We start from the raw sequence: 25,880 nt of genomic DNA, 5'->3' as shown, positions 1-25,880 counted from the left end.
TACCAGCCTGTTTTGTAAGGAGCCAATCATTCCATGAATTATTACTATTATTAAATATACAGTGCTCAATAATTGCATTATAAGTGCTCAAATAAGCTTTTTAACCGAATGCATATTATTTAATACTAAAATAAATAATATGTTCTCATCTATGAAGGTTTCAATTTACTGTTTTATTAAAAAAACCAGAAAAAATAGTAAAGCACTTGCATTTATTTTTAATTTTATTAGAGTTAGTGGTTGACTGTCATGCTTGAGTAATTGAGCAGTGTGCTGGCTCAAATTTGGGAATAAAACCTGAATTCAGTTTATTTATGGTTTCAAACAACTTTTTGACAAATTGCTAAAATATTTGTGTTTTCTTTTTTTTATAGGAGTGGTCTAATAAATTTGTGAAGCACTCTATGTGTGGGTTTTTTTTATCCCCCCAATCTTTTAATTTTTTTTAATTTATACATTTATATTTTTAAATTGTACTTAAGGTCATTTCTAAGATACATAAAACCAGGGTAAAAACTAACATGGGTGCTATTAATGACAATAAGGATACAGTCGCAATAAGGAAAACAGATGTGCAATCAAGATTCTTGCCTTTCAAACGGTCACATCCAAGACAGGAACCAAGTGTGAAACCACTTGAAGAGCGTTGCCAACTTCACACCAACTTTGGTAGGTCAAGACAACAATACAACAGGGTTAAAAGCGCAATAAGAGAGTCAGATCTTGAATGAATTGAGTCAAGTTGGCACTTACAGCCAATCTGTTTGTGATAATACTGGGGCTTACCGTGATAAATCTCAAATCTGTTGGCATCTACAGCTGACATGTAGTGCTATATTGGAGCTGGGGATGGACTTGTGAGCCACAGACAATGAAGACTCCACACATCAGGAACAACGGGTCAAACCTTCACCAATTATTTTCACAGTGACTGCAGTCAATGAGTCGGACAGAAGCAGGTTGCCTCCTGTATAACTTTAAATGTTATCTGATTTGCCGTTATCCCAACACCAATTTCTTCATATTCTTCATATCATATTTCTTGATGTCTTAGCAGACTCTTGGACATATTCAACTATTAAACTATGGAGACAAACCATTCCATAAAAGTTGGTCAGATAATACCTGGCCCATTATGATTTTTACCCCTTTGCCTATTCTGTTTTTACTTTTTTTTTTTTTTTTTGGTCCCAGCTTGCCAGGTACATGCTATGTCTCACCTTACAGCTATGACTAATCCAAAAGAGATTCTAGCAACTACTAATAAGAGTTTAAAATGAAATAGGAGAAAACTACAAAGATATTTTTAAAAATGCATAGGAGGGAGAAACACTAATGTTATAGGTACCCAGAGAGGGGAAACGCATTCAGTCACATATCAAAACCAAAACCATGTAATGCAGACGTGTCTTGAGTGCACAAGATAAGAAAACAAGTGAAGTGGACAGAGGAGGTGTCATGATCCTGAGAAAATAGGAAAAGTGATAAGCATGGGAAATTATTCCTCTACAAGGAGGAAAAAAATAGGACAATAATAGGGCAAGTATATTTTTATTAAAACTTCAATCATTGTGGAGCTGGAAATTAATTAACACTATTCTTCTGTGTTTTGACATCTTTTTAATAACAGTGCTCTGACATACTGAGACCAGGAGAGGAGCTCTGAATATAGAGTTGGACTTTAAAATAGCTCAATCCATACATACATGAAAAATAGACCTATAAAATGTGTTACGGTCAGGACGTAAAGTAGAGCGTTATTGTACTAATTACAAAACAGTTACAATGTCATTACTTGCATTATAATAATAATGGATTGGATTTATATAGCGCTTTTTCAAGGCACCCAAAGCGCTTTACAATACCACTATTCATTCACTCTCACATTCATACACTGGTGGAGGCAAGCTACAGTTGTAGCCACAGCTGCCCTGGGGCAGACTGACAGAAGCAAGGCTGCCATATCGCGCCATCGGCCCCTCTGGCCAACACCAGTAGGCAAGTAGGGTAAAGTGTCTTGCCCAAGGACACAACGACCAGGACAGAGAGCCCAGGAATCGAACCGGCGACCTTCCGGTTACAGATGCGATCCCAACCCCCTGAGCCACGGTCGCCCTTACAATGGCTCTGCGGCCTGGAGGGGTCTACAGCCTTTACGGAGCAGAAATATGGATTTTACATGTATTTTTATTGCTAACGCTTCAGTTCTTAGCAAGCATCTGCACAGAAAGCATGCTAACGTAATAATAGTGAGGAACCCAAAGTGATCTTAAAGCTTAGTGTTTGCTGACCCCAGCCCAGCAGCCAGAGCTGAACTTTGACAGGCAATAAAATCAGTGATTAGCCGTCAGCCTTGTAGTAGACTCCGTTTGTGCCAGTAAATGTGTCTAGAATCATTGTGGCAATTTTAAGTCTCTTTGTTTTGAAGGCTTTTCACATACTAAAAGAAAGACAGTATGTGGCCTCATTAGGATAAGAATCTGTGTCAGTGTATGGAACTGGTAATTATGTGAAAATGTGTTTCTGGTCATTTATTCAAATTCAAAGCCTTTATTGTCACTTCATTTGAAAACACAACGAAATCTGAGTTGCATCACCAGAGTGCTTAACAAACACACACAGATGCACGTGTTCCCACATGTATCTGTGTGTGTGTGTGTGTGTGTGTGTGTGTGTGTGTGTGTGTGTGTGTGTGTGTGTGTGTGTGTTTGTTACTGGAGTAATCCAAAAGTAACAAATTACTTTCTCCATCAAGTAATTAAATCACATAGAAAATTACTTTTAAGAAAAGTAAACAGTTATGTGTAACACATACTTTTTTGAGTACCGTAACTAGTTATAGCTGACAATGAAAACAGAGCATGGGACCCAACAGAAACTAAACCTTGGTAATACTACCCAGCAGTCAAACTGCTTAGGCCTACTTCCAATTTTTGCCCAAGCCTAAACACACAAGAAATAATGACTGCCATCTGTGTACAGAGATAGCACCTAGCCAATCCACAGACCAAGGCCTGAGATGGTGTGCATTTTATGCATTTGTGTGCAAAATAAAGCAAGAAGAGTTCATTAGGAGGAAAGAGTGGGAGTAATTTTTTAAGTCATTTTGGGTTATTGCCGAAAAGAGAATTTTCCATCAACTTGTTAGTACTTTCAAATGTAAGATATTATTCTGTGTCCATGACTTTGGCAGAAGTATCAAAAACTTGTACTGTTCTCTCTGTGTGTGTGTGTGTGTGTGTGTGTGTGTGTGTGTGTGTGTGTGTGTGTGTGTGTGTGTGTGTGTGTGTGTACACATGCATGCGTGTGCGTGTGTGTGGCAGCACCAGTATCTTGGCTTAGTTCTACGACGCTGGAATTTCCTTCAGCACTGCCGCCAGGGCTAGATGGCTACCATATGCCAGCTATTCACACACATGCAAACACACACACAGTTGAATGAAGACCGCAATCCTGCTTGCATACAAGTTTGTAATACTAAAGCCAACCTCACATACAAACAAACACATACTGAAAGGCATAATGGGGTGAAGTCAGAGCTAAACACACACACACACACACACACACACACACACACACACACACACACATAACCACACACATCACTCGGTTTTGTGTACTAGTACATTTTTGTTTGTGATTGTACTTCTGCATGTGGGTGATAAAAGTCACAGTGAAAATTCAAAGACTGTAAAGAAATCGTAAAGTAAAACATCATGCACCTTTAGCTGCTCCTTACTTTGTGATTTAGTTGCGATTTAACAGTAAACAAGTGGTTGTGAAGTGGGTTAACGATGACAGAAAAGCAATGCTAATGCCATAATGTCAAACTGGTTTATAAACACTTCTCCCAGTATGTCATAAAAAAGTTTTCGACATGCAAGAAAAAGAAAAGACTGGTATTCTGGTATCGGCCCAGCAACAGCACTCTCACTCCAGCGTGTTTTGGGTCTGAAGTTAAAGGATAAAAACAGTGCCATTTCTTACATAAACAACCAGTTGATCCCCAGGAAATGAATCAACAGTAAATCTGTTAACTGATTATTGTTTTTAGACTAGGGCTGGTTCCAGGTTCTCAAGCACCGCAATATGCTGATATTTGTGTTTTGTTTTACAGCAGTATACAGTCACACAAAAAATGAACCTAGAGTAGAAACAAAGTAAAATAATAATAATAATTTTCAGTTTAGAGAAATTCTAAGTGACCTATTTTCTTTTAAAGGTGGAAATAAAAATTACAATTACTTCAGATGGTTGTTTTTGTTTGTGTCTGGGTTCTTTAATCCAAAATCTGAAGTTGTATCCAAGCCTAATCTTTTATATGGAGGCTGTAGTAAATCATCTTTCCAATCAAATCGAACCAGTGTTTATGTGGCTCAAACGCTGCATCAGCTGCAGGGGGGGAAAAAAGCAATCCAGTTAGATACTGATGGATGACCAATAACAGTTTTGCTGATAATGGACCTTTTAAGCCATGTCTAGTAACAAAGCATCAGCTAAATTTTTCTGCTAGTTCTTCTTTCTGGAGAAAATGTGTGCACATTTGGTATCGTTATACATCTGGTACTGCTTCTTTTTGAAAAGTTTATAACAAAGTAAGAAACCATGAATCTAAACTGTACACTGTGGCACCTGCTTAGCCCCATCCATAGATAATCATCAGCCTCTTGCACACAACGTGGTGTTCGATCCTTAAGAGGAATTAGTAAAAAATATACAAGCAGTCAGAGTCAGAGTAAACACCATGTGATGATGCTAACCACAGCCAGCATTCGGTCTCTTGGTTAATGCAAGACCATAGTGATCCAAAACAAGAGAGATCTGATGAAACTCTTGTGGTTCAAAACCAGTCCCACTGCTAACTGCTGAGGATCTTTAGCTAAACCTTCTAGGCAAACAGCAAACTGCTAGCTTGTAACATACTGTCAAAGAATCCATGATCATTTATTTACATGTAACATCTGTCACAATGGTCTGGTCCATACACAACCAGGTTTATATGCAAATACAACCATCTATACAAATATTTTTATAGCCCTTTACCAACTCATCAGTCCTACTGAAATATTATTTATGGGACTAAATTAAAAAAGCAAACCAATGATTGCCAAGCTTCAACCATTAATAATCTTGATGATTTCAAAGAACATGGTAAGAATCAAAAGCCTATTCTTTTACAGGACACAAAACATGGCTTGATCTCCCAGACTGATGTCATTCCTGTGACTTAAAGATTTTTCCAACTAAATATCCAGCCTCTCTTTTGCTGGTAACCAACTTATATAAGCCAAGACATTTTGTTCTAGCTTAGCAGCTCTCAGTAGAATCAAGTGACCACAAACATAGTAGCCAAGCAGATGTTGTCCTGTGGAACCTCCCTGCCAGCACCAGTCAGAACAAACCTTCTTATAGGGGTGTAACTTTATTCAGTTTGAAGTAGTACAAAGAGGAATGAAAACTCCCAGTCATCATTTCATGTACATTTGCTTATCTAAGAGATTAGAAAAATGCAACCAGACATGCATGTGTGCATTTTATTTACTCCTCAACTGTGGTCAGACTCGTCGCCTAGCACAATAAGCCTTTCAATCATAAAATGTGGTTTCAAGAATTTTATCATTTTTACTGTATTGTGGAAGCCCCATTGCACCACTCATATACAGTTCAATCAAGTAACGACATGAAAAAAACAAAACATATTTGGATGCGTCACACAAAATAATTTTTCCTATTTCTCTATGAATGTACACATGAGTTGTGCAACATACTTTTTTTAGTTTAATTAGGTGTTTGTAATGTATATATGTATCTAGGGCTGTTGTATACACCAAAAAAGTTGCATGGTTGAACAGTTTCAGATTTCGCCTTTAAACATTAAAAAGGTGCAATTAATCTAAAATAAGACTGTCAACCTAACCAAATTCAAAAAAAGGTTCTGGTGACATTTGTTTACAAGCTGTGGTTTTCTTGTAAATGTACGGAGTGAACTAAATAAACTGAATACAAAAAGGTGACAAAGAAATCCTTTCCACTAACTAAAAATCAAGCATAGATGTGATCTCACCACTCAACATGTTTGGCTGTGCTTAACTACGCTTAACCGTCTGGACTACGTTCAGCTGGAGTCAGCTGGCAGTACCAGAATATTACCGTAAACCGCAGTCTTTTATTGCTGTGGTTTGGAAAATTCCATAGCTTTAGTGTCCTAGTTAGAACTTCCATTCAACCGTATATTGACCTAAACAAACGTCAATGCATCTATCACTCTGCTAACAAACTACACATCCTAACAGAGAGGCTGCAACAATGAGCTTTTGTATGCTTTTTGTACTGTGAGTTCCACTTTATACCGCTCGGTCCAGCATCTGAATCATTACTGCTAGTAGCCAGAAGAAGATGATGGCCCAACAACATCTGCTCTGTATGAGCCAATGACAAGCTCTTTAAACATACACCCACTTACCCTCCCACATCTGCTCTCTGTTATCCAACAAAGCCTTATACACAGACACAGACAAATGTGATCAATTAGTAGCATACCCAACCCATCATCAGAAACTGTAACAATATGCAGAAAAGAGATATAAATATATAGATAAACTCTTACACAAATATATGTATAAGCAACCAGAGACCAAAGGAAAGGACGGACATGAGACAGACATTTTTGTGACATTGTGATCAATACCATTTGAATTTTATGCTAACTGAACAAGCAGTTGAATTCTAACAGCAATTGAAAATAAGCAAGTCATGTGTCATTTCATGGCTTGCTGTCAAAGACCCAAAAAATATCATACCAACTACACACACATTTACACACAGCGTCTGCACACATATGCTGCTGATGAAAGCTTTATCTAACTCAGTCCAAGTCAATAAGCCAGCAGGTTCGCCGACCAGGAACCACTGCCCAGTTCTGTTTTTTGCCACACTGCTCTGATAATCTGCTGAGAGTTTCTGCATCTGAGTATGTGTGAGTGCGCGTTCATGTACATTTGACTGGCGCCATTCTACGGCTGGGAACAATTATAAAGACATGAAGCAGATAGCTGAAGATTTGTGTTTTGTTCAACACTGAGAAACACACAAGTGCATGAATATACACAAAAAAATGATGATGAAGTGGACTGTTTACACTTTTTGAATATTGTAATTTGTTCCCATTGACACTATTTCATTACAGTGAGAAATGTTCAGATAGCAGTGCCTTACCTCATAACAGGTTAGCATCCAATGCTTTTTAGAGAATCCTAATCTGAAAAATGATTAGTTAAGAAAACAACTGTTAAGTCTAATGGAGCAGAAGTTTAGCATAGAATCAAAACACTTAACTCAAGTTTCTTCTTCTTCTAAATATTAAAAAGACCCAGATTTCAGCTATAATGAACATGATAGATACACATGACTCTCTTGCCTGCTTGTTACACTGCAGTGTCTGTTGTGGCAGCGAAACTAATATTAGTCTAATTAGAGATGCAATTGATCATCCAGTGACTAGAACCGGTGAGATTAAACTCTGATATATCTGATACTGTAACAATTCAATTAGCCTGTGCAGCAGCCTGACATGCACATAATAATCCATAAATATGAGTACATGTCCGCTCATTAGAAATATACCATGTATATATGTGTAAATATCCAAACATGAAATGTTTTGCAAGAACACTATAATATATTTGCAGAAATATATGTAATGAGCTGTGACTTTACCTGGCTTTCTAATAATGGTAGATAGCATTAGCCTGCCAAACAACATTAGCATTTTGCCATATGGCTTAAAACCCATGTATAGACTCCACTGGTTATTCCACAGGTTTTTAAATGAAATTTAAGCTACCTTTTGTTCTACATTTGTAAGCACCAACTCCAACTTGATTTGCTCCGACTACCTCATGCCATTTCAGTGTTTTAAGCACATGAAGACATTCAAGGCAGTATAGAACCGCTCTACCAAACAGCATTTTAGAGGTATAATTACAGAGCAGTTAGATTTTAGTTGTACAAAGATGCACCGTCCAGTAATGTGGGGCACTTAATTTTAGGATTTGTTTAAAACTGAAAATACAAACAGTTTGTATACACTGTCAGTTATACTTCTTAGAAAGAAAATGCAAATTTGCTAAAAAAACAAACAAAAAAAACCCCAATATGGGCAGGTTGGAGTAGTTTGCAAGTCTAAAAATAAGAAAACACTCAGAAAATACTAAAACTGAGCGCACTATAATGGATGGAATTAAAGATCTGAAGACATTTTGTGTCTGCATGTTTTTATGTTTTTATCTACGAAACCATTAATTAGTCTTTATTGGTATAAAAGTATTGTCAATGTAGCTCAAATATGTGGCACTTGGCAGCGTGCATAGCACGGCGCAAACACAATGTCAAGCTAGTTTAGAGCTTCCCATCACAGACAGATAGGAATAATGTTAAAACCCAGTTGGAAGGTGGCTGTGTAACCAACAGTTAACCAGCACTGTATATTAAAAAATAGCTAGGGCTAGGCATGTACATACCTACTCACCCACTTTCCAACCAACTATACACCCACCCAATTTATTGTTGTAAAAAAACAAACAAACATCTAAAACGGAATGAAAACTCAATGTTTATTATCAGTCTGATGTCAAAGCATTTCTAATGATAACATAGAGCATATGTAACTGTCAATTAACCAAAACAAATAAAAATGCCCAATAAACTTAAGAATGTTAAACAAGAGATAAGTAGGTGCTATAATGCTTGAGTTTTTGTTTTCTTCTTTATGACACCAATTTACGTTTGCCTGGCTCTCACTAACTGATGACCATTACACAGCAAGCAGAGACCTCTAACTTGTTCAACAGGAAGGAAAAACATGAAGGAACATATACACCCAAACTACACAAACATGTGGACCATACCTACCCACCCCCAACACACACCCACCCACACGAACAGAAATCCCACCCCCTGCCACCCACTCGCATTTCAACCATCCTACACACATGCGCGACCCCTGTTCGCTGGAGATGACTCACTGTGCTGGGAACTCCATGCTTTTCCGATTACTACAGACCGGCTGACTGACTGTCTCAACACGCTGAAGAAGAAAAAAACCGTAGATTTTATAGTGTAGTGATAAGAGAAAGTAGAAAAGAAGAAGAAAAAACTAAACAAAACACAAGAATAAGTGTGCAAAAGAACAGAAGAAAAACAGCATCATTCCATGTTAAACCTCAGTGGTTGTTCTACTATACACAAGGGCACAGTGAAACAGCCAGTTTTACCTCCAATCACAACACAGTAGAAACCAAGGAAAGAAAATCCTATGAGTGCTTAAATATGAGAAACTCATGCTTTCTTGATTACTACTGTCTGACTGCCCTTCCAAAAATGCTTCTGGCAAAGAGACAAACAAAAAGAAAGGCACAGAGCAAGAACGATCCTAATGCAATCCACATTTTATATGATGAATGCCTCTCCTGCCAGTCATAAAACTTGACTGAAAAATACAGCAACTGACTATAGGTAAAGATCTTTAACTAAATGCAAAGTCTGTCAAGGTTTTCATGGACAAAACTGTTTTAAAAGGAGACTGAACACTCGTATTTCACTTTAACATGTGTAAGTGCAACAAAGGCCTTTACTTGGAAGCAAAAAATTGGCTAAACATTGACTAAACTCCAAGATATCTGATGAGAGAAGAGGTAAACAAAATTTGACCAGTACTTGAAAGTCTTCTATCCTGAAAGCAATAGACCAATTATAGCAACTGTAGATAGATAGAAAAAAACAGAACACCAGCTATGAAATCAAAAAATAAAATAATACCAATTCATAACAAAAAAGCTAAATAAATGTGCACTTGACCTAGCACCACAGGAAACAACTCACAAATGAATGGAAAAAGAAAATCATAAAACACACACACAAAAAAAAAAAAGCTGTTACATTTAGTTAGTTACTGTATGCCAGATGTTTTTATTTTTCATTTCTACAAAAGCAAAAATAAGTTGCAGGCACGCATACATTTCATCATTTGCCTGCAGGGTGTAATTTATCTGAGTGATGGGGGCTAGTTTTAAAAAATATTATTTTAAGACTGCTTACGTTTAATTCATTGCAGGCTGGAATGTGATGGAATAGCAATTTAGAGATGTGGAATGAGAAAGGAGGCAACAAGGAAAATAAATGCAATGAAAGTAAAGCAGAGCAGAGGAAAAACTAATTATTCACAGCACTTAAAGGCCCTGAACTGTGATCTCTGGACACCTGCATCAAAAACAACATGAAAAAGCAGATTGACGTCTGTTTGGAAGTGAAATGGGCTAAAAAGCCAGTATGAACTGTCAATAACTGGGTTAATTTGCCACCTATGAGCTCACATGTATGTTTTTTTTTAAGTATTATTATGTATTATGCTATACTCAACATCTGCTACACACTACCATTAAGAACAGAATGACTGTTATTGTCTTTTTGATCCTGGGTTTTAACAGTTAAATCAAGTCCTCTCAGAGTGGCTCCATAGATGAAGGTTCACACATTCGCCTAACAAGTGAAAGATGCCTCGGTTTGATCTTGGGATGAGACACAAATCCCTTTGGGAGATTAAAAAAAAAAATCCCCATATTAATAGGGAAACAGCTGAAAGTAGAGCTTTAAGTCAAGGTCTCTCAGACTAAATCAGGAAAAAAAATACAGTAAAATAAACAACAATCATATACAGAGTTCTGCTACAGTGTACACTGGAAGATTTACAGTATACCTATTCAGTCAAGCCAGACACTGGAGTATACAGACCCTATATGTGTCAGGATGAAGTAAATACTCTAAAAGATACAGCAGGCTAACAACCTTTTCTTCCTTAATTACTGGAAGCACTAAGCGAGAAATCTATAACAAAGTTTCTTTCAGAATAACTGAGTAACAAAGCCCTCATCAGACTGCAGGGCTCTGCTGCACAGACCTAGATCACAAACAGCAGACTATCAAACGGGTTTTCTTGAGATAGTAAGGCAGATAGCAGGTTGATTTACAGTGCACCACCATGATTTGGTTCCCAAGTTTGTTGATTTTCAGATAGTCCATGTTTGTGTGTTCATGTCTAATGTGTGTGTGTGTGTGTGTGTGTGTGTGTGTGTGTGTGTGTGTGTGTGTGTGTGTGTGTGTGTGTGTGTCTTTAGTGATCCAGGAGTCAGATTATGAACCCTGTCTGAGATCAAAGGCAGACGCAGAGGGAAGGAGACTTTTAAAACCAAAAACCGGCTCAATGTGACACCACCAAAAGGTTTTGGGGGTTTTTTATACGAGTTTGGATGTCTCCTCATCCACATACAATATATATTTGTTAGTTTAGTATGTTGAGGTATAGTTTATGATCTTTTGACTAGGGCTGCCACAAACGATTATTTTGATAGTCGACTAGTCACCGATTATTGTTGCAATTAGTCGACTAATCAGATCATGCATCCACTGGATGTAAAACGTACAGCTTATTGCACCAGCATGCATCTGCTCTTATATAACTATCATTAGCTTACAGCTTTAAATGTTTAAGGTATGTGCTGACTAAAAATAAAGACGAGATAAGATAAGATAAAACTTTATTGATCCCACGACGGGGAAATTTTTGCATTACCTCAGCTCAGGTACAGATATCAGAAGGAAATACAAAAAATACAAATAAGTACAAACAATGAAAATAAGTAAGATAATACATTATATACAACGGTAGCACACACAGTATGTGACTATGGATATGGTTGTGGAACTATGCAAGACATAGCTTAACATAACTATTGTACCACTACTATTCCTATGTATAGACATGTACACACACACATATACACACTAAAATATGTATACCTATACATACATATATACCTGCACATGTCCATACACATTGAAGGTCCATTATCCAGTGAGTCATGACATCGTGATTGAGGAGTTATAGAGTCTAACTGCTGTTGGGATGAATGATCTGCGAAAGCGACCTTCCTGCAGCGAGAGTGTTTCAGTCTCTGACTAAAGGAGCTGCTCAGCCTACTCACATACTCATGCAGTGGGTGATGTGGGTTGTTCATGAGGGATGTCAGCTTTACTAACATTCTCCTCTCGCCAACCACCTCCACAGACTCCAGAAGACATCCCAGCACGGAGCTAGACCTCCACACCAGTTTGTCAATCCTGCTCCTGTCCCTGTCCGTGCATCCACTCCCCCAGCAGGCCACTGCATAGAAAAGGGCAGATGCTACCACAGTGTCCATAGAATGTCCTTAATAGAGTCCTGCACCTGCTCAGTATCCTCAGCAGGTGGAGTCGACTCTGGCCCTTCTTATACAGGATGTCTGTATTTGTAGCCCAGTCCAGTTTATTGTTGAGGTGAACACCCAGGTAAGATGATAGTTTATTAAATTTTAATTAAATTTCCAGATTGTTTCAGTGGAGTTTAATAAACTCAGCCGTCTGCTCCTTGCTATCTAAAATATAACAGGACACTGGAGTATATTCTCGAGCGTCTCACACTTCTGATAATCAGCTGTCTGCTTGACGTTTATTCAGCTGTGTAAAAACTATAACTTTAATCTCAGCCAAACCGATTTACTGAGGAACAAATAAAATACTAAAAAAGGCCCAACAATAACATTTTTAAGTTATCTAAGTGACTTATATATCATGTTTAACCTGAGTAGCGAAAGACGGCGGTGGGTTTGAAAACGATTTGCCGGGAGTCCGGTGTTCTCACCGGCCCTAGTGAGCCTTGCCCCCGGCTAGCTATCGAGCTGGTGGGTAACAGACGTCTCCGAAAACGTTGGGAGCGAGCGCTTTTCAAAATATGTGGTGTCTTGATAAACTGAGCAGATATTTGAGGTTTACACAGCTACATTCTCGCCTGAAAATATGTTAAACGTTTATTTTGTGACCCAGAAAGAATAATAAGAGTAATATTAAAACTAACTAGCTGCCGCCATTGTTGGAAACTGAGCTGGGCCTCGCTATGGATTCTGGGATAGGTTGGGCCTCGAAGTATACATCCGACCCATCCTTCAAATGTGGGGAAATGAAGGGCGCATTTGTCGGCCGCATTTGTTGGAGTCTTCGAATTTGGACAGTCTTCGTTGTGTCGCTGTAACGACAGCAACGACAACAAATGCAGGCACAGGAGGATGCGGTTACTGAATTTGGACACGGCTACAGCTTCTTCTTCTTCGAGGTTTAACGGCAGCTGGCATCCTTGTACATGCAGTGCTGCCATCTTCTGTTTCAGTCCATTATTACACTCTTAAATCCTACTACTTATTCCTGCGTCTTTTGTGATCTTACAAAGCTTCAAATGACGCGTCGACTATTAAATCAGTCGTCGACGATTTTAATAGTCGACGTAATCGTGACTAGTTGACTAATCGTGGCAGCCCTACTTTTGACAATAAGATAATTTGTCTCAGTGCACTGGACTTTGCTGCCATTTTGTGAAATCAATTTAACACAGAGACTTCTACCCATGCTTTTGCAGTGTCCCATTGAATGTTATTTAACCTAATGGCCTAATGTTGACTCAGGGAAAAGCCTTGATGAAAAAATCATTTAAGCAAACACAGTCCCTATGGCCATCAAGTAGTAAGTGCTCATTACTAACTGTCTGTATCGTGTTTTCTGATCAATCTCAAAAGCTATGTTCTTAACATGTTCCTAAACATGCAAAGCATTTTGTGTCAGTATGTATTCTTCCTTGAGTGATGGTGAAAAACATGTATAGAAATATTAAAGCATATTTTGATCTGTTGCATTATTTCCATCCTCTAACATTAATTGCCTGTCATCTACAAACAACCTCAATCTGATGTGTTTAGCGCTGAAGATTTGCCAAAGTAAACCAAAGTCTAAGGATCATTTATCACATCCATCTACTCTAGATCACTGGATATTTTCCGAGTTTCTCGCCAGCTAATTTTCTTAAGCCCAGAGCAATGTTGTTGAAATGCATTCATGTCAATGGCATTTTCTTGACTCATTGCAACCAACCATGATAAATGACTATAAAACTGTCTTCAAATGAAAATTACAATTAAAAAACACAATCCACAAACTTTAGATGGCAGACATTTCTATATTAAGCAAGCTATGATCAACTGTGCATTTAAGATAAATGTAATGAAGAGAGACTTGGATCTTTATGATTTAAGCCTTTTTTAGATGAAGGAACTCTAAGAAGAAAAAGCAAACATTTAGTGTTCAAACTGTCTCACAGTGAAAGAGCCATTAAACAACTCAACTGTTGAATTATACACATCAATAATATAACTATTATTTATTTATATATGATAATATTACTACAGTTGGATGGATGAACATGAACTGCCAAACAAACCTTATTGGTTCCTGAACCACTGAGAATGCAGTGGTTTGTATTCAGATTTTTGTGTTAAGCAAGCTTTAATTCATCATTAAAATGTATTTATAAAGTTTTCATTAAAGCTTCAACATGTCGAGCTGCTGAACTGTTTTTTTTCCAGCTTCTTCTTTAAAGCCTTGTATTAAAATTATCTTACTGATGTAGTGACACACAGAAGCTGCAATGCATTACCATTGTTTCCTAAGAACTGACACCTACTACCAAAGAGTTCAGAGTACACACGCTGAAAGGGCAGAGGATCAGGTGTGCTCTTACTACTTCCACGTAGGACAACCACTGCTGTGATACTAGCCCATAGTCAAACTGGGCGATATAGCCTCAAAATTGTATCACATTTCAAGAGAAACTGCTTGTAGGCAGTATCATTTATGTGTGAATGAAGGGTATTTTCCATCAAAGGTAAGCACAAAAATATCCTAGGTAGTGTTTTCTCTGGAATTTTTAGGTAAAACTATAAAATAACTGGTTGACACCAGTTTAACAGTAAGTGAAGCAACTTCAATCAATCTTGTAACTCTTTATACTGTACCATATAAAACTGAAAAATATTTTCTACCTGGGATTCATCTGGGTCAAGCCTTTTAACCAGTTGCTTAAAGTCCTGCTTTTCTACCATAAACACCATTTGCTCTTCCTGTCATATGGAGTACAACTATCAAGTGTTCCAGTAATGCTCAGTGAAGTTATTTGTTTACATTAAGGTTGTGCATTACGTGCTACTAGCATCTACTCCACCATAGCATGGTAGTACTCAACTCTGTGTTTTTGCCTAAAGTGATGGGACACATTTGTTGTTACTTCCTTTAGCGGGAATACATTTAATGCTGATTTTGCAAAGGACCAGACAATGTTGGATATTATTGAAACAGTTCTCTTTTTAAGTACTAATTCATCACAAGAGGCCGACTCTTGCTTCATCAATCAATCAATCAATCAATCAATATTTATAAAGCACGTTTCATACAAAAAAAAATGTAGCACAAAGTGCTTTACATGGTTAAAAGCAGCCCACCCCACCCTCCAACTCACTCCCCACACTCTCATTAACATCTCGCATGTGCCCGGCTTGCCTCACTGACACATGCACTATGGAACGTAAATACAAGTTGTTGCTATAGCAGCGATATCGTAATTTGGCATTTTTATCTCACGTAAAAATTTAATGGCACAGCCATAGTCCATATAATTCAAATGCATAATGTGACATATATTCAACAATCAACAAACAGCAACAATTCCAAATGCCAAACCACATCATCATACCGATATGATAATTACATATTGCAATCTTTATGCTGAAAGCTGATCAGATTCAGGCAGCCAAAGCCTTACTGCTTGACAACAGTTCTCATTCAGTTTTACACTGATAGCAAGTATATAACCAAAGCTTCGTCACCTGCAAAAACAAAGATTTCTGCCCTGAAAACTGCTTAAGAAACATTAGCAGTGTATTCAGTTTCATATTCATTTGTTTCTGTCACCTGCCTGCCAAATAAGATAAGATCAACATGCTCGATACACCCATTTATTCTCCTTTCAGACTGCCAACACTCCATGAACGGAACAACACAGTGGGAGGGGGTGAGGGGGAGGAAATAGATACTGGGAGACCGAGGGCATATAAAACAATAAAACTGGATAGGGAAAGAGAAAGCTGAAAAAGGCAGGAAAGTAAGGACAAGGGAGAAACAAACCTAAACAAAGCGGGAAAAAACAGACCGCAAAGGGAGAAGACGCATTTTATAATTTGTGGGCAAGTTCATACCTACTTGCCATAGACATTCCAACTGAATTAGGTCATGACAGAGACACATACATTTTTTGGACCCTAGAGACATTTTGGCTACATAAAAACTGTCATATAATTTAAACAGACAAGTCTATTCATTATGTATGAGGAGAAAGGTAAAAATAGTCACCTAAAGGGATCAGTAGTGACAGTTTTGGATTTTAGCCTTGTCCCCAGTGACACAAAGAGGTAAAGGACTGTTTTGGAGTGCACCAAATATTCAAGCATAAAATGAAACAAATCCTAAAGTCTTTGTTTTGCTCTAACTGATGACAGTTAATGCAAAACAACTTCAATTACACAGAGCAAAACATAAGGACATACATTTTAATGGTGTTAATACTTTGTAGCAATAAGAGAGTGGCTATAAAACTAAATAACCTAATGAAAGAATTTTTTTTTTCCAAACCGTTTCAAAGTATTTCAGCCCAGCTTCACACTACCTTCCAATCAGCACATCACACAAAACTTTGAAACTACATTTCTGATGAAAGGAAATCAAAACTGAAAGCAATAGATGTTTTTATAGATGCAAGTTTGATAGCTTGATATATAAAAGCCTCAAATTAGCACAATTAGAAAAATGAAAATTTTAACATTTCTGGTTAAAAAAATTACAGAAATCATGAAATGATTTAAATGTTGTTGCTATTTATTTTTCCGGTGACTCAACTGATAAATTAAGAGTTACACCTCTATTCAAGTGATGAGCTTTTCTCGAGATACGTCAAAACAAATCCCACCCCATGCAAATACCAATACAAACAAATGAATGGCAATTCATATGTGGAGTACACAAACATGACACCCCCCCCCCCCCCCCCCCCCCCCCCATCCCCACCACACAGTGGAATCACTGAATCACTGATGCAAATAACTGAACACACAGGGAGCACTAAGGACTGTTTTGGATTATCAAAAACACATACATTATTCACACCAGAAAATCTCCCTTTTTTAAAACATTTGTTTTAATTTTTGACTGTGAGCTTCAACAACACTATGTTTATCAACTCTACAGGTTACCAAAGCCTCTGCCATAGCCACTCTGGGTCAAAGCCTGAACAACATATGTGCATGGCAAATGTTGTCTATGCAAGTTTCTATGCAATGTTGTCTATGCAAGGCTGCTGTCTCCACACTGGACTGCACTCAAAATCCATACATTTATTAGAGAAAATACAAAAATTACACTTGACTGAAAAAAACTGTACTCATTTCACTAGCAACTACGGTCAATTGCAAGGTGACAAGGTTTTTTAGCTACCTAACGTATACTGGAGACAGACTTGAAAGCACCACTACTTACACTGACCAAAGGCTAAAATAAGAGCACCAATCATCTCTTTCCCCTTTAGCCCTTAGAGTTCTTCCCTGTCTCTGAAAATAAACCCTGCAGAGAGAATAAAGCAAGGACCTCTTCGAATGCTGAAAACAACAGGTTCACAACTTTCAAAACAATATTTTTGACATGGCAGTCATGTTAAATATGACCACCTGCTCGGTGGAAGTTAGCGCTAAAAAAAAGGTAAAATTTTGGTAACTTTTCCACACCAGCTTGTAAATCAATCCACTGTATTCTTCATGATGGCTTTGCAAATAACCGTGCATAATGTGGAGGTAGAACTGCAATCAATATAGTGTTTTTCTAGAACAGACTAAGGTTCTGCCAAGCACTAATAATCTCCCAAGTGAGCTCTGTTTTCAGAGTCAACACTGCATTGGAAAGAAGAGTTACTGTTTATACAGCTAAACCTAATAGATGTTATTTTCACTGGCAAAATGGCAGCAAGGTGCCAAAAGTACCCATTTTTTCAGTCACATGGACATTAATATTTCATATATGCTGCTCACAGTAAAACAAGCATACACACCTCACAGCACCTTTCTTCATCATCATAGTAAAAGCACGCAGTAAAATTAGGGTTTATCGTTCTTTGTGACAAACAGAAAGCATAGTTTCCTGAGAGATCCTGCCGAGGTCCAGAAGATCATCCAGTACATTTGCAAGGGAAGGAAGTACATTCTTTAGCAGTTATCTTCCCTGGATCCACAAAAACCCTGCCACACAGAAGTTTCTACAAAGAGGCTACCATTGCAAAGACAATGACTTTGCAATGAAATTGCTTTAAAAACACAATGAATTAAATGAGAATTTCAACCTTGCATCTTTAGGCTTCCACCAATCAGTGATCTGATAAAACAAAGTGTTTATTTTGCTATAAATTCTAAAATGTGGACGCTGTAAATACACTTACTTACACACATGCCTTCAATCCAACAGCACTGAAGACACGATGCTGCTGGGTTGAGTACAGTACCCTATAATAGTGTCTAATGTGAAACACATGATCACATTTTCCACTTGGTTTCCTTAATTCAAACAAAGTTTGAATTCAAATGTCAGTTCACGACATTTTATCTTATTAACTTTTTCTGTGAAATACTGTTACAATAAGCGGCTTAATCCTTGACACACGGGCCGAAGAAAAAGCACAGGAACAATCACAATCATAAGCAGTATATTTCCGTCACTGCCTTCTCCGTTAACCATACTTAAAGCCAAACCAACAACTATAAATCCTCAATGGCATGATGACAAGTTTTTACACTTAGATGTATGCCAGAGATCATGTAAACAGTATGCAGCATAGAATGTATTGTGAAAATTGACAAAGGAAACAGCTACCTATGACCACAATTAAGGACAACTACCGCATTTTTCGGACCATAAGGCACACTGTTGATGAACGGGTCTGTTTTCATACATAAGGCGCATTAAGCGAAACAAAACAGTCAGATAAGTCAAATTTTACTCAACTCATTCTTCTTGCTTCCTCAACTTCCATACCATTAATTCATTAATGTTAAATTCTCTTACCGCTGCTCCATTCCTGTGTTGTTGCAGTATATTAATGACTAACCTCGTATTGTGGATGGATTATGTCACGTAGCACATTATTATATACCAGCTAGCCCAACTTCAGTAACCCTACAAAAGACACTGCTGTTTAGTTTTTTGTCTTCATTTATGTTGGAAGTGATAGCAGAGCTGTACGTTTTCATTTTATCAGAAATCTCTCAGTCAGAACATGCTATAACATGTTTAGGTGGAAAATAGCAAGCTAACTTCTAACTCCGTGAAATTTAATAAATTCTGTTTTCATGGATGCCTGGATGTTAAACTTAATTGTTACATCTGGTAAAGCAGCAACGCTGATCATTTTATTAAAGATGAAAGAATTTAGAAAGTTTCGAGAAACTCAGTGATGCCGCAGTGTTCGTTTGACTTTGGGACCTGAAGCGGACGGAGTTTTTCACCCAGATTACTCTGCGAGGCTCCTGACTACGGTAATGCTCTGACAATCCATCAAGTGGTCCAGCTTCGTAGCTTACCAAAGTCATTTGAGCGCCGCATACCACATAAAATCGGTTTGAGGTCAGTAAGCACAACCAGAATTCATACATAAGGCGCACTGTCGATTTTTGAGAAAATTAAAGGATTTTAAGCGCGCCTTATAGTAGGGCTGCTCGATTATGGCAAAAATGATAATCACAATTATTTTCACTGAAATTGAGATCTCGATTATTTGACGATATTTATTTAACCCTTTAAGACCTACCATAGAACCAAGTCCGCCAGAGCTTATATATATATATATTTTTTTTTTATACATGCTGTAGTGCCATTTCTGGGAGCATTTCAAGTTACTATACATCAATACAACTGTTATAGCCCATAATTTAATAATATGTATGCATTAAGTCCATAGTAACTACATTAATTGCATAAAAGTGCAATAAACTACAAAAAAAATAAATTGAAAATCGTTTTTGTTACATATATTTCTACTTGGAGAAATTTAAGAGGCTTATCCCTCAAAACTTTAAATACAAAAAAGTTGCAAAAAATAGTTTACAACAACAGGAAATTTATTTTGAGTGTCTTCATAGTTTTATTTTTGAGATACACCAATTTTTATATACTGCAGGAAAAACGAAAAAACTATCCTATGATGCAAATTTGCAAAGAAAACAGCAGGTGCATCAAAATAAACTATTTCCAGCAGTGTAATTCGAGTTCTAAGCATCACAGAAACTATTCAGAAAAGTCAAACATGACTTATAAAAACACCAGTATAGGCTTTTAAGGCCTACAAGTAAAAAACTACATTTTCCGCGAAAATGACGTCACTTCCGGTTTAGGGCAGGAAATGGCGGACATGCGACAGTTCGTGCTGACGTCTGTTTCACTGTGGGAAGTGGCAACGCGTGTTTCTGTAATATTATGTTTTTGTTCCTGCAAGCGCTTTTTATGCAATTTTTGCAAAGTTTTATGTGGAAGGAAACCGTGACCGAGGACAAGCTGATGGCATAAGATGTAAGTACAACTCCTCCGGTTTCATATACAAAAAAAATTATTGTGCTAGCTTACGCGGTTCAGGTTCTACAGGGATTTAAAAATAGTTACACAAAACTGAACGTGCGGCTCTTTAAAGGGTTAACAATAAGAATGTATTGAATAATGACTTTAAAAAAGAATATAAAATAGTGTGCAACACCACTGAAGTCTTTTTTTTACCTCTCTTTTCAACCAACAGCAGTCACTCTCCTCTCCAAATAACTTCTGCTTAGCTTTCCGAGCTTCCCTCGGGTCCTCTTAATCAGCGGTCTCCAACCTTTTTTGCGCCACGGACCGGTTTATGCCCGACAATATTTTCACGGACCGGCCTTTAAGGTGTCGCGGATAAATGCAACAAAATAAAACTAGTACCGGTACCGAAAAAAAGAAGAGTTATTCATAACACACGTGAAAAGACCCAGGAAAACCGAGTTAACGATCAAAATGATAACAAAATAACGCTGAAAACCGATAAAAACCCTGAAACCATACATTTCACACCTGAGCCTCAACTCTCACGGCCCGGTACCAAACGACTCACGGACCAAGGCCCAGGGGTTGGGGACCGCTGCTCTTAATTGTTGTGACGCATGTTCGAAATGCAGAGAGGTGCGCTGGATTTGCCACACGGAGCAGCGCGAGAGTAAAGCACGAGGGAGGGGCTAATAATCGGCTCAGTCATTTTTAATGATCGTTGAAAGCCCAGATCGTAATCGTGATTAAAATTCGATTAATTGAGCAGCCCTACCTTATAGTGCGGAAGATACAGTAGTAACTATTTTGCATTGGCTGATTGAGACACTACTAAAGTGTGTCTCAATGGCAGGAAACTACTCATTTCCTGCCACTTCTTTACACGGATGGAAAACAAGGTACCAATGGTCGCAATGGTCCAGTCTCCACCCTGCATAAAAAGATATAAAACCTGTTCTGATAAAACTGATATAAAAAATAAAGAAGATGTTGACAGCCATGTCAAAAATCACGCGTCCTTATGGACTTTATTATGGGCTTTATTTTTTTTATAAACTTGTGTAAATATCTGCCATATTTGTTTCCAATATTGATGTGGCATTCTTATGTTCAGTTCTGCTATCTAAAACAGATCCAGCATAGTTCAGCTTTTCACCACAAGGCCCCATTTATCAAAGAGTGTGTATGTTAACATTTCAGGGCAGCTGGGTCTCAGATGGTAGAGCGGGTGGTCTATTGGTATGTTTGGGCAAGATACTGAACCCCAAGTTGCTCCTGATGCATCCATCGGAGTGCAAGTGTGTGCATGAATGAGTAGAAAAGCACCAAGTTCCAGTCCATTATACATTAACAAGGAAACAATTATTGTAGAATAGGCTCGATTTTATTTGAGATGGAAAAATCCTTACTGGCTAGCAAATATTACACTTTCACCCTCGCTGTCGCCACAGTATCATTGCCCTTATTGGTCAGCTGACCACAGAAGAGAGTCATAGCTCCTAACAGAGAGGACGCATCTCTCTTAAGTGGCTTGATCTTGTGGCTTCTAGCTGTGGGAACTCTTCCAAAGGCAGACATTCATAAAATATGTTGAAATGGAATGTTTGCCAGTTTGAGGCTTGCAAAATAACTCTTCAAATGCACAGTTAAGCACAGCTCCTGGTGAGTGGGGATAAACTGCTTAAACAGCAGCACTAAGGACTAGAGAGACCCCTATCTAGGCCCCTCACTGTTGGTTTAATATCTGGCTGGCTCCTTCTGCTCTTTCTTTTACTTACACATACACACACCAAAAGTATGGCCTCAGACCTGGCAAACAGCCTTCAAGTTCTTGGAGCAGCTTTCTCTCTAATTTAAAGTTGATTGCCATGGCCCTCTGTGAGTGACTAGTGAAATACGAGTGTGGAGAAGAGTATGAAGGCTTGGATGTGCGTTTGGCTCCGCGTGCATGTGAATGTGTGAGTGTGCATGCACAAAGCCATTGGATCGTTTACATATATGTGCATGCAGAAGTCTGCGTCAAGGTCTGTGTGGAGCCAGAGTGTATCTGTGTGCTCGTGTGGTTTTTGGCCAGAGCTAGAGCAGAGATTGGACTTCCAGCTAAAGACGTCTGCAGGGAAAGCGAGCTGAATAACAGTACCCTGGTGTTAGAAGGTGAGTTTAACTGTACTGAGCTGTACAGAACATGTGCTCAAGTGAAGAAAGTTAGACTATACAGTCTGGGGTCTGTCTTTATAAACCTGCTGCGAGTTAATGAATACTTCATACAACAATGGGGAAGATTGGGTTAAGTTAAACCTTGCCTCGGATCCTGTGTATTTCTTGGTGACGATTAAATTGATTACTAATGTTTTCTATAATATTTTCATTAGCCAAAACACGCAGGTGTCAGCCACAGTCGACTTGTTTTACTCTGCTTAGGATCCTGGATTTCCCTTTCTTTTTTGGATATGTATGTGGTCTGTGATTCCAAAAAGCAAATTTGTTCCCACTATTTTTCACAATGTTTAGAAAGCAAAAAATACCATCAAGTTTTCCTTTTATAGAGACAGAAGGCTTTAATCCGTGGGTAGGCCAACATCCCAGAGGTAAACAACAAGGTGCCCGGTGTGCCTCGTTTTTCTTAGTCAGTGTATATTTAGTTTCACAGTGGTGAAGTGGTCAAGAAATCTGGTTCTTCGCAAAGGTGTCCAAACTGAGATGCATCCTCCCGAATGAAAAACAGTAAACACTGCTGTAAGTGACACGCATGCTACGCCAGGTGTTTGGCTTCTCTTTCCACACAGCCCATTGTGCGTCTGGCTACGACAAAACAACAATTACACGATCTGTCTCTCTGCATAGAATTAGCTGAATGGATTTTAAAGGAGAAAAATAAACAGCAATCAAACAGGGAACCACTGAAAACCTGGGACAAATTAACATCACAAGACTGGCTTAAGCAACCCCGGTTTTCTGTTTTACTCCCACATGGGAGTGAAGTGGAAAAATGGACTCCTATTGGCCAACTGTAGCTAACAGTACAATTGCTTCCGCCTCACAAGAAACTAGAATAGAATAGAAATATCCTTTATTGTCCCTCATTGGGGACATTCACGTGTTCCAGCAGCAAACTGACAGGCAGACGCAGCATGCAGAGTCAAAAGACAATTTACAACATAACGTAACAAAGTACTAATGAGAAGTCTTTTTTTTTTTCTGAAAATACAAGATATCTGAAAAATTCAAATAATAATAGTACTAATAAAGCAGATGCAGTTTTGTCTTGTTACTGTCTTTGACATATAGTACTAAGACTCCTGAAAACTATCTCCAAGAATTTAACACGGAACTTCTACAAATCATAACCGATCCAACAGCTCTTACTTTAATATTCCTCGTTTTCAGTACATGTAAAAATTATTTTTGTTGAGGGCCATGTACTTGAGCCAGTGCAATCCTTGATCAATAAAAGTGGACTCTGATCCTACTTTTCGCTGCATCCACCTCTTTAAAGAATCACAGACGTACACTGATGCTGGAATACACAAAGTTATTGGCAAGGTTCAAATGTTTCCACTGATACAGAAGTACTGCTTACACTGTGGGCAACTATGAGTTTCTTAAAGCCTTTAAGCTCATAAAGACAGATGTTACAACATGAACTTTGACCCACATTTTCATTTTAGCGGAGCAACATTCAAGAAACGGCTAATTTCAAGCAAAAGGCTCGCTGCCTGCTTTTCTGATTTCTTTTCCCACCTTCCTTCCCTTTCCTACTCCTGAGACACCTCCAGGCTTCATCATTCTGCTTCGTCTGTTTGCATTCCTGTTGAGCTCTATTTAAAAGCTTGATCACTCCACTGGTTAGAGGAATGCACATCTGTAGTGAGACCCCATCCCAGTGTCTCTGTCATCTTTTTCTTTTTTTGTCTGTATCTCTGTCTGCTTCTGCATTATAGTAAGTATTTGTTTCTGATTGAGTTCTCAGAGCGTTAGCTTTTGCTATTGACCTGGAACTTGAACTAATTGCAGATATAAATATACAACAACAAAGGGCAGGATGAAGACTAATCTTGTTTATTACATCAACAAGTGCTTTCAGTGGCCATGATTTCAACGCTTCATTTATACTCTGCCAAGTGAGTTCCCGTGCTTGGTTTTCAGAACTGGAACCAAAGCATGTCAATGAAAGCCAGTGAAAGTATTTTTTCTTTACCTTTATCACACTATTTTACTATATTTAGAAAATAATTAGACAAATCACAAGCACGCTTTCCACAACAATAATACAAAAAGTACACTAGAACCAAACCACACCAATCTACAATCCACCCATCACAACAATATTTACACATTTAAATATCATGCAGCACCTTGTTCTCACTGCATCATTTTTAAATGAAATCTAAAACTAAAACACAGCAACTGAAAGACATTTAATTAACAGTGGAAACAAAAAAGCAGCCATGCTCAGTTTATCAATAATAAAAGAACAACACATTGTAACCAGTGCTTTTTGTCCAGGGTACCACCAGCTTTTTACCCATAATTACAAGGCATGGAGTTAAAATACAATTAGAGGGAAAAAAGACTGTGGTATGATGTTTAACAGCCTAAACAGGGATCCACATTGAGGCTAGTACGACAAGTCCCCACTGTGAACAACAGTAGAGTACATTTCCCTTCATTCCCTCCTGTCCCGTGTAGTGAGGCGGATTAAACTTTTCGTCCCCACATCCCTCACCAACCACCCCTCTCACACACACACAGGCAGTTTACTAGCCGCTAATCCTCTCCCGCCCGGTTTAAACACTTTAAATGGCCGGACTTACCTTGGAAACTATCCCCGAGTCAAACAGGCATTATTATATTGTCGCCTTCCATGGCTGGTACCTCAACGAGTTGTTCCTCGACTCACCGATGACACTAGACACGAAGTAGCGGGGCAAGAGAGCAACAAAGTCGGACAGCAACCAGGAGGAGGAGAGAGGAACGAGGCCGGAAAGTGGGCTGCTGCGCCATTGGAGGCGGCGGATGTCAATCACCTGACTGAGTGGGCGGCCCCTAACTGTAAAGAGATTATGGAGGCTGAGCTATAGGTCTGAGGTGTAATGAGGAATGCGGGATGAAAAACAGAGCGAGGTCTCCAACAGCAGGGTTATGAAAGTCTGAATGTTTTGGTCTGTTTTTAATGTATGCAGGTTTATTTCAAATGTGTGTCTACTATAAAAAATGGAAAATAATCAAAATTCAACTTCAGGCAGTTGTAACTTTTAAAAAAATGTACTTATAAAAGCTGCCTCTTTTAATTTCTAATGAAATTTTTTCCATGG

The 25,880-nt window shown here is 38.3% G+C and overlaps 1 protein-coding gene across 3 annotated transcripts in view; it reads right to left on the bottom strand.

Annotated features, from left to right (window-relative positions):
• The window catches only part of il11ra (interleukin 11 receptor subunit alpha), a 53,093-nt gene extending 27,533 nt beyond the window's left edge, over nt 1–25,560 (bottom strand). For all 3 annotated transcript variants that reach the window (XM_086300299.1, XM_086300298.1, XM_086300301.1), the window contains exon 1: nt 25,380–25,560. The gene's annotated coding sequence lies outside the window, so the exon portion shown is untranslated. The remainder of the gene's footprint in view (nt 1–25,379) is intronic.
• Nucleotides 25,561–25,880: the final 320 nt, after the last annotated feature.

This window comes from Aulonocara sp. 'chitande type north' Nkhata Bay, linkage group LG7 (assembly GCF_057382095.1).
Source record: "Aulonocara sp. 'chitande type north' Nkhata Bay isolate Kocher_YH1m ecotype deep benthic linkage group LG7, A_spYH_male_GT1.1, whole genome shotgun sequence".
In the NCBI taxonomy this organism is placed as follows: domain Eukaryota; kingdom Metazoa; phylum Chordata; class Actinopteri; order Cichliformes; family Cichlidae; genus Aulonocara; species Aulonocara sp. 'chitande type north' Nkhata Bay.
The sequence above is the reverse complement of the archived record's forward strand: the minus strand, read 5'-3'. Positions and strand labels throughout refer to the sequence as shown.